The following is a 10,227-nucleotide window of genomic DNA, read 5'->3' on the forward strand; positions in this document are numbered from 1 at the left end:
GCCTTGACTCACAGCATTTTTATAAGGATCAAATGAAATAACATAAATAAAGCACATTATAAATCTTAGAGAACTATGTAAATGCTATTATTATATACATAATTGCTTACAGCACAGGATTATTCCATTCCCTTCATGTTCCACACTTTGTTTAGCCATTCCCCAGTAGAAATCTATGCTATAATGGACAGGTTTTTTCAAAAGCAGCATAGTGAGTGGACTTATTGGAGAGTTTGAAGTCTCAGAAACTTAGTGGCCAATTGTTCCAACTAACACTGGGTGCCCACCAAATGTTCCACTCAGTAAGTTCTTTGTCTTCAGAGACATTCAAAAACATGGGGTGGTGGAGATATAAGGGTCTAGGAGGAGAGACTGCTTTGGGAGGGCATCTTCCGGGGCTGTAGTTTGTCTGGAGCCCCACTGAAAAGAGGCAGATTTATGGGAGATTTAGAAAATGAAGGCCATCAAGATACCAATGAAAGAAATGTAACCTCTCCAAAATCTAGAGTGCAGAAAGGTTCTAGGCTTCATTTTAGACCACGGGGAACAAATATCAGTAATTCATTCTTAACTCTTTGTGGTTGGAAGCCTCTGAGTTCTCCCTGTTCACTGTAATTTGCCTGCTCAAACTAGACTCTGAATTTTCTTAATGTTGATTTTCCTGTACCTCATCACTAAAATGTATGCCATTCTACCAAGGGCCTCTACTTTTGTGCACCTAGGCATAATGTATGCCAATGTCCTCAGGAAGGGGGCTTCTTTCAGGATTATGCCCACCAAAAGGTGGCAGTATGAGGATAGATAGTTGAGGGATGTGTGAGGAGGGACAATGAATGTAGACTGAAGTATTCAGATGTAAGTGAACTACTCCTGACTATTCTCAGTCAGAGGATGGGATAGCACTCACCCACGACCTGGGCTACCTCATATACCATAATGATGATGTCATAAACAGGAGCCATGATGGAGTAAATTGGGCAGTTAACAAGTATGTTCCAAGCACAGTACTAAACATTGGACATACAAAGAAAGCAAATAGCATGGCTCCTTCCCTCAAATAGCCCACATTCTAATGGGAAAGACAACAGGCAAATAGCAAGGTACATACAAGATATAGCTCTCAAGACTAAATGGACCGTAATTTCAGAGGGAGGCACTAGCAGTGGAGAAAGGGGAGCTATAAAAAGCTTCAGAAGAAGGTGGGGTTTTAATTGAGTCTCAAAGGAAGCCAGGAAATTTAGATGTCTCCAGGTATGATATAGTAACATAGCTACTGGCACCCAGCAGTATTATATTTGTCTTTTCAAGTCACCATGCCTCAGGCATACATGATTTTTGCTTACCCCAATGCTTAGATGACCTGAGCTTCAGGATAATCTTGACTTTTGCTTGGGAGAACTTGTTCCAACACGCTTTATTTCTGGACACAGAAACAAGAGTGTGTCAGGACTGCCAAGTAGGGTGGGGATACTAAAAAACATCTTGAGCTTTTGTGAGGCAGAAGGGCCCTTACTTCCTCAGGCCCAAATGTTATACAGTTATATTTGCTCCCTCTGGGCTTAAATGATTACTCTCTTCTCCTCCTCTAAACTATTTCTCTTGATAACCTTTTCAGTTTCTATGGTTTTAATTGTTATCTCTATGCAAATGACTCTGAATTACTAGTCCAGCCCTAACCTCTCTCTTGATCTCCAGTTTCAAATATCCAGATGTCTTTTGGACATCCCAAACTAATGTGTCTTAGACATCTTAAACTCAACATGTCCAATACAGATTTAGTAACTCTTCCCCCCAAACCTCCCCTCTTCCTAACTTCCCTTTTGTTGTTGAATATACCACCATCCTCCCAGTTTCAGAGGCTCAGACCTAAATGTCAGGTACAACTCTTTGTTCTCCCTCTCTTTTTTGTCACTTTCTGTTTTATCAATGTATTTTATTTTTACATTGTATAATTTACAAATAACTTCCTTTGAAAGTAATTCAGAAGTATTTTAATTTGTGAAAGGTTTCTTGTGACAGAGCAAAACAGCTAAGAAAATCTAATAATATAGTGTCCTCATCTGAAAGTATATGTAATTTTTTACATCTCTATCTCACACACACACACACACCATTTTTTCAAATGAACAGGAACCTCTTCTTTCTCTCAAACCTTCCCTACAGCTAAGGAGTATTATATGAATACAGATCCAACCAAGGAAACTGAAGAGTAACCATACTGTTAGTAGGAAAACCAAGAGAAAGCTGGTACACAAAAAACTAGAGAGAAGAATGTCAGTGAGAAGGGGGTGATAGACAATGCAAAGGCTGCAGAAAGTTTAAGAAGGATGAGGGCTAAGATCATTAGATTGGTCAATTAAAAGATCACCAGGTCTCTGCCTCCCCATCAAAGATCTAAGAAATAAGAAAATATTTCCACAAATATTTCCATAGGTCTTTTTGTAGTGGCAAAGAATTGAAAGCCAAGGAGGTGGTGCCCAAGAATTATGGAATGACTGAATATCAATTTGCCCTAACAAATGATGAAAAGAATAGTTTCAAAGAAAGCTAAAGAGACATTTATGAACTGATGCAGAAAAAAGTGAGCAAAGTCAGAAGAACAGTTTGTACACTAACAACATTGTAAAGAAAAACACCTACAAAAGACTTAAGAACTCAACAATTAATCCAAAGAACTAATGAGGAAACATGTCCTGATATCCATGTTGATAGAATCAAGAGAAAGCCATGACCTTTATTCTTGAATATGGCCAGCGCGAGAATTTGTTTTACTTCACTATGAATACTTCTTACAAGTGTTTGGATTTTCCTTTTTTATTGTATTTGTGGATAAAATATAAGGAAAAGAAATAAATGTTTTTTTTGTTTTTTTTTATATTTTATTTGATCATTTCCAAGCATTATTCATTAAAGGCATAGATCATTTTCTTTTCCTCCCCCCCCCATACCTGACATGTAAATCCACTGGGCATTACATGTTTTCTTGATTTGAACCCATTGCTATGTTGATAATATTTGCATTAGAGGGTTCATTTAGAGTCTCTCCTCTGTCATGTCCCCTCAACCACTGTATTCAGGCAGTTGCTTTTCCTCTGTGTTTCTACTCCCACCGTTTATCCTCTGCTTATGAATGGTGTTTTTTTTTTCTCCTAGATCCCTGCAAATTGTTCAGGGACATTACCCCGCCACTAATGGAGAAGTCCATTACGTTCGATTATACCACAGTGTATTAGTCTCTGTGTACAATGTTCTCCTGGTTCTGCTCCTCTCGCTCTGCATCACTTCCTGGAGGTTGTTCCAGTCTCCATGGAACTCCTCCACTTTATTATTCCTTTTAGCACAATAGTATTCCATCACCAACATATACCACAATTTGCTCAGCCATTCCCCAATTGATGGGCATCCCCTCGTTTTCCAGTTTTTGACCACCACAAAGATTGCAGCTATGAATATTTTTGTACAAGTCTTTTTGTCCATTATCTCTTTGAGGTACAGACCCAGCAGTGCTATGGCTGGATCAAAGGGTAGATATTCTTTTGTCGCCCTTTGGGCATAGTTCCAAATTGCCCTCCAGAATGGTTGGATCAGTTCACAACTCCACCAGCAATGAATTAATGTCCTTACTTTGCCACATCCCCTCCAGCATTCATTACTTTCCTTTGCTGTTATGTTAGCCAATCTGCTAGGTGTAAGGTGATACCTCAGAGTTGTTTTTATTTGAATCTCTCTGATTATAAGAGATTTAGAACACTTCTTCATGTGCTTATTAATAGTTTTGATTTCTTTATCTGAGAATTGCCTATCCATGTCCCTTGCCCATTTATCAATTGGAGAATGGCTTGATTTTTTGTACAGTTGATTTAGCTCTTTATAAATTTGAGTAATTAAACCTTTGTCAGAGGTTTCTATGAAGATTTTTTCCCAGTTTGTTGTTTCCCTTCTGATTTTAGTTACATTGGTTTTGTTTGTGCAAAAGCTTTTTAATTTGATGTAGTCAAAATTATTTATTTTACATTTTCTGATTCTTTCTATGTCTTGCTTGGTTTTAAAGTCTTTCCCCTCCCAAAGGTCTGACATGTATACTATTCTGTGTTTACCCAATTTACTTATGCTTTCCTTCTTTATGTTTAAGTCACTCACCCATTTTGAATTTATCTTGGTGTAGGGTGTGAGGTGTTGATCTTTCCTAGTCTCTCCCATACTGTCTTCCAATTTTCCCAGCAGTTTTTATCGAATAGTAGATTTTTGTCCCAAAAGCTGGGATCTTTGGGTTTATCATATACTGTCTTGCTGATGTCGCTTTCCCCCAGTCTATTCCACTGATCTTCCTTTCTGTTTCTTAGCCAGTACCAAATTGTTTTGATGACTGCTGCTTTGTAATATAGTTTAAGGTCAGGGACTGCAAGGCTCCCATCATATGTGTTTTTTTTTCATTATCTCCCTGGATATCCTTGATCTTTTGTTGTTCCAAATGAACTTTGTTATTGTTTTTTCTAATGAAGAAGTATTTTGGTAGTTCAATGGGTATGGCACTAAATAGATAAATAAGTTTGGGTAGGATGGTCATTTTTATTATATTGGCTCGTCCTACCCATGAGCAGTTAATGTTTTTCCAATTGCTGAAGTCTAGTTTTAGTTGTGTGGAGAGTGTTTTGTAGTTGTGTTCATATAGTTCCTGTGTTTGTCTCAGGAGGTAGATTCCTAGGTATTTTATTTTATCTAAGGTGATTTTGAATGGGATTTCTCTTTCTAGTTCTTGCTACTGAACTATGTTGGAGATATATAGAAAAGCTGATGACTTATGTGGGTTTATTTTGTATCCTGCAACTTTGCTAAAGTTGTTGATTATTTCAATTAGCTTTTTGGTTGAATCTCTAAGATTCTTTAAGTAGACCATCATGTCATCCGCAAAGAGTGATAACTTGGTCTCCTCCTTGCCTATTTTGATGCCTTCAATTTCTTTTTCTTCTCTAATTGCTACTGCTAGTGTTTCTAGTACAATGTCAAATAGTAGAGGTGATAATGGGCATCCTTGTTTCACTCCTGATCTTATTGGGAATGCGTCTAGTTTATCCCCATTGCAGATGATATTAGCTGATGGTTTTAGATATATACTGTTTATTATTTTTAGGAATGACCCTTCTATTCCTATGCTTCCTAGTGTTTTTAATAGGAATGGGTGTTGTATTTTATCAAATGCTTTTTCTGTGTCTATTGAGATAATCATGTGTTTCTTGTTGGTTTGCTTGTTGATGTGGTCAATTATGTGGATGGTTTTCCTAATATTGAACCAGCCCTGCATCCCTGGTATGAATCCTACTTGATCATGGTGAATGACTCTTCTGATCACTTGCTGGAGTCTTTTTGCTAGTATCCTATTTAAGATTTTTGCATCTATATTCATTAGGGAGATTGGTCTATAGTTTTCTTTCTCTGTTTTTGACCTGCCTGGCTTTGGAATTAGTACCATGTTTGTGTCATAAAAGGAGTTTGGTAGAACTCCCTCTTTGCTTATTATGTCAAATAGTTTGTATAGTATTGGGATTAACTGTTCTCTGAATGTTTGATAGAATTCACTGGTGAATCCATCAGGCCCTGGGGATTTTTTCTTAGGGAGTTCTTTGATGGCTTGTTGGATTTCATTTTCTGATATGGGATTATTTAAGAATTCTATTTCTTCTTCTGTTAGTCTAGGCAGTTTGTATTTTTGTATATATTCATCCATGTCACCTAAATTGGTGTATTTATTGCCATATAATTGGGCAAAGTAATTTTTAATGATTGCCTTAATTTCCTCTTCATTGGAGGTGCTGTCCCCCTTTTCATCTTTGATGCTGTTAATTTGCTTTTCTTCCTTCCTTTTTTAAATTAGATTGACCAGTACTTTGTCTATTTTGTTTGTTTTTTCAAAGTAATAGCTTCTTGTCTTATTTATTAAATCAATAGTTCTAGCACTTTCGATTTTATTAATTTCTCCCTTAATTTTTAGGATTTCTAGTTTGGTTTTCTGCTGGGGGTTTTTAATTTGATTGCTTTCGAGTTTTTTCATTTGCATTTCTAATTGATTGATCTCTCCTCTCCCTAATTTGTTAATATAAGCATTCAGGGATATGAATTTACCTCTGATTACTGCTTTGGCTGCATCCCAAAAGGTTTGAATGGATGTCTCGCCATTGTAATTTTCCTCGATGAAATTGTTAATTGTTTCTATTATTTCTTCTTTAACTAAATGATTTTGGAGTATCATATTGTTTAATTTCCAATTGGTTTTTGATTTGGTTTTCCATGTACCATTACTAATCATTATTTTTATTGCTTTGTGATCTGAGAAGGCTGCATTCATTATTTCTGCTTTTCTGCATTTGTGTGCTATGTTTCTGTGACCTAATGTATGGTCAATTTTTGTGAATGTGCCATGTGGTGCTGAGAAGAAGGTGTATTCCTTTTTATCCCTATTTATTTTTCTCCATATGTCTATTAATTCTAATTTTTCTAAGATTTCATTCACTTCTTTTACCTCTTTCTTATTTTTTTTATTTGATTTATCTAAATTTGATAATGGTTGGTTTAAGTCTCCCACTAATATGGTTTTGCTGTCTATTTCTTCCTTCAATTCTCCTAGTTTCTCCATTAGAAATTTGGGTGCTATATTATTTGGTGCATACATGTTGATTAATGATATTTCCTCATTGTCTAGAGTCCCTTTTAACAAAATATAATTACCTTCCCTGTCCCTTTTGATCAGGTCTATTTTTGCTTTGGCTTTATCAGATATCATGATTACCACTCCTGCCTTCTTTCTATCAGTTGAGGCCCAGAAGGTCTTACTCCATCCTTTAATTCTGACCTTGTGGGTGTCTACCCGCCTCATGTGTTTTTCTTGAAGATAACATATGATAGGGTTTTGGATTCTAATCCATTCTGCTATTCGTCTACGTTTTATGGGTGAGTTCATCCCATTCACGTTCAAAGTTATGATTGTTACTTGTGGATTCCCTGGCATTTTGATAACTTCCCCTAGTTCTGACCTTTCTTCTTTAGCTATATCCTTTTGAACCAGTGATTTACTTTAGGTCAGTCCCCCTAGTCCCCTCCCTTGATATGCTTCCCTTTCTATCCCCTCCCTTTTTATGCTCCCTTCCCCTTCCCCCTCTCCTTCCCTCCCTTTATATATTTCCTCTCCCCTCCCCCTCCTTGATTTTCCTTTCTTTCTTACCCTGTTGGGTAAGATAGAATTCAAGATTCCAATGGATCTGGATGTTTTCCCCTCTCAGAGTTGATTTCCCTGAGATTAAGGTTAAAGTAAAAAACCCTCTCTTCCTCTCCTTCTTATAGGAGTTTTCTTCCCCTCCCCTTCCCATGTGAATCTTTGTGTGAGAAAGATTATTCTATTTGGTCTTTCTTTACCCCCTATTTATACATTACATTTTCCCCACATGTTAGTATACATAGATTGATAGAAATGTAGTCCTTATAGAAGAGAGTTTGAATAAAAGAAGAAGATAACATTTTTCTCCTTTCCCCTTTCCTTAATATTTACCTTTTCAGGTATTCCTTGCTCTTTGTTTTTCGGTATCAAACTTTCCACAGAGCTCTGGTCTTTTCTTTGCAAAAAGTTGGAAATCTTCTATTTTGTTGAATGCCCATACTTTCCCTTGGAAGTATATAGTCAGTTTTGCTGGGTAGCTGATTCTTGGTTGAAGACCCAGCTCTCTAGCCTTTCTGAAGATCATGTTCCATGCCTTACGATCATTCAGAGTAGAACTTGCAAGGTCTTGTGTGACCCTGATTGGCATTCCTTTATATCTAAATTGTCTTTTTCTGGCTTCCTGTAGGATTTTTTTCTTTTTTTTGAGAGCTTTGGAATTTGGCAATTACATTCCTGGGAGTTGTCTTTTGGGGGTTTAGTGTAGAAGATGTTCTGTGAGCTCTGTCAGTGGATGTATTACCCCCTTGTTCTAGAATCTCTGGGCAATTTTCTTTGATTATATCTTGTATCACAATGTCGAGTTTGGTGTTTATTTCTGGCTTTTCTGGAAGTCCAATTATTCTTAAGTTATCTCTTCTCCCTTTATTTTCCAGAGCTGTCACCTTGTTGGTGAGATATTTTATGTTCTATTCTAATTTCTTGGTATTTTGGCTTTGCTTTATTAATTCTTGCTCTTTTACACGATTGTTGTCTTCCAGTTGCCTGATTCTGGCCTTTAAAGCCTGGTTTTCCTTTTCAGTTTGGTCACACCGGTTTTGTAGATGCATGAATTTCTTTTGCATTATTTCCCACTTTTCCTCCCAGAAGGCTTCCATCTTTTTGGTCATTTCTGATTCAAATTCTTCATGAGTTTGTGGAGAGTTTCCATTTCCTTTGGAAGGTTTTGGAGCATTTTCTTGTGTATCGTCTTCTATCTCCTCTGTATTTTGTATTTTGGCTCCATAGAATGTGTCCAAAGTCGCCCCTTTCTTCTTATTTTTCTTGGGATTTTGGGGCTTCTGTGCTTCTGTGGAGTTTGCCATCTCTGAATGGGGAGGATTAGCTTTTCTTATCTCTGTCTGGTGTTCAGAGGCTTTAGTCCTGGGCAGATTGTCCGTTCTATGAACTTTCCCTGAGTTGAACTGAGTATGTCTTAAGGCAGTGACTTTCACTGGAACTGGAATGGAAGGATCTGGCCAGGGGGTTACATTCGCCCCAGGCTCTCTCTGTTTCCCTGCTGTTTGGGTGCCCCCTCCACTGGGTCAGGTTGCTTTCCGGAAGTTGCCTTCAGAATAGCTGGCCCTGAGGCTGTCTTGCCGGCCCTGAGGGTTGTTGTTGTTTCAGAAGACCCTGCTCTCTGAGGGGGGAGGGGCCACGGCTTCCCGGAGCCTTGGACTCTGTGCTCCTACCCCTTAGGTCCGAGTGTTCTCGGGTTCTGGCTTTTGAGGGGGGCCGTACCTTTTGATCCAGGTCCAGGTCCAGGAGGAGGATTCCCAGGGTCTATGCTGTTGATCGTTTTGAATTTTGGCACCCTAGGAGCCTATAGTTTGAGATCGGTCGGGAAGGGTTTCCGGAGATCTGAACTTTAGCTTTCTCTAAGCCGCCATCTTGACCGGAAGTCAAAATAAATGTTTTTTAACTGAAAATAAAAGTTAAAAAAATAAGTTGCTTAATGTGATATCACTTTCTGGTAAATGTTTAAACTCATGTCAGGAGACCCACCTAATGCAGTATAGTACCTTTGCTAGATTCACTCTCCCCAAGTCAGGTACTCATTGGGAGCTGATCTTAATGCATGGTGAGAAGTATTGGTCTCAACTTTCTTTCTGCCAGCAAAACTGTTTTCCCAAAAAATTTTGCCAACTAGTGCGTTCTTTCCTCAGGAAGAGGGAGTTCAGATTTATCAAATACTATATTCCATGTTGGTTTGGTTCTGTGTATTGTGTGTCTAATATATTTCCCTCATCAATTTCTCTTTTTATTAAAAAAAAAGTACCCAAATCATTTTGATTATTACTGTTTTGTAATACAGTTTGAAATCCGGTGCAACTAGATTATCTTCCCTCTCACTTTTTTTCATTATTACCCTTGGGATTCTTGACCTTTTGTTGTTCCATTTGAATGTCATTATTATTCTAGATCTATAAAATATTCTTTTGGGAGTTTGCTTGGTACAGGACTAAACTATATTTTTCATAATTATTAATTGTTTGAAGGATTTGTTCTTTGACCTATGCATTATTTAATATTTCATTATTAGGTCTCCATTTAGGGCTGTGTCTTTTGTTTGTGCTTCCTGAATTGATTACTATTTTGATTACATTGTGGTCTATAAAGCATATTCTGCCCTTTTAAATGTATTTGCAATTTATTCCACTACACATGATTTATTATTGTAAAAGTGCCAAATGATTCAGAGAAAAATATATCTTCATTGAGAGAGAGAGAGGAAGAGAGAGAGAGATATGGATGGATGGATGGATGGATGGATGGATGAATAAATTCTGAAGGTGTCAACTTTCTTGAAGCTCTCATTTTTAACTACTGTCTTTCAAAAATTTATTCATTTTCACATTTTTCTTTTCCTCTTTTTTCTACCTGATTTCCCAGATTCTGAGACAACAATAAAGTATCCCACTATTATTATTATTTTAAGATAATAGTATTCTAAAATATGTAAAAATAATATTTTTAAACTTGGCTAATGATTTCTTTGTGAATTTAGAAACTATGTGAAAGCATATAAATTTAATATTAAC

The sequence above is a fragment of the Monodelphis domestica genome, chromosome 6 (assembly GCF_027887165.1).
Source record: "Monodelphis domestica isolate mMonDom1 chromosome 6, mMonDom1.pri, whole genome shotgun sequence".
NCBI classification, from domain to species: Eukaryota; Metazoa; Chordata; class Mammalia; order Didelphimorphia; family Didelphidae; genus Monodelphis; species Monodelphis domestica.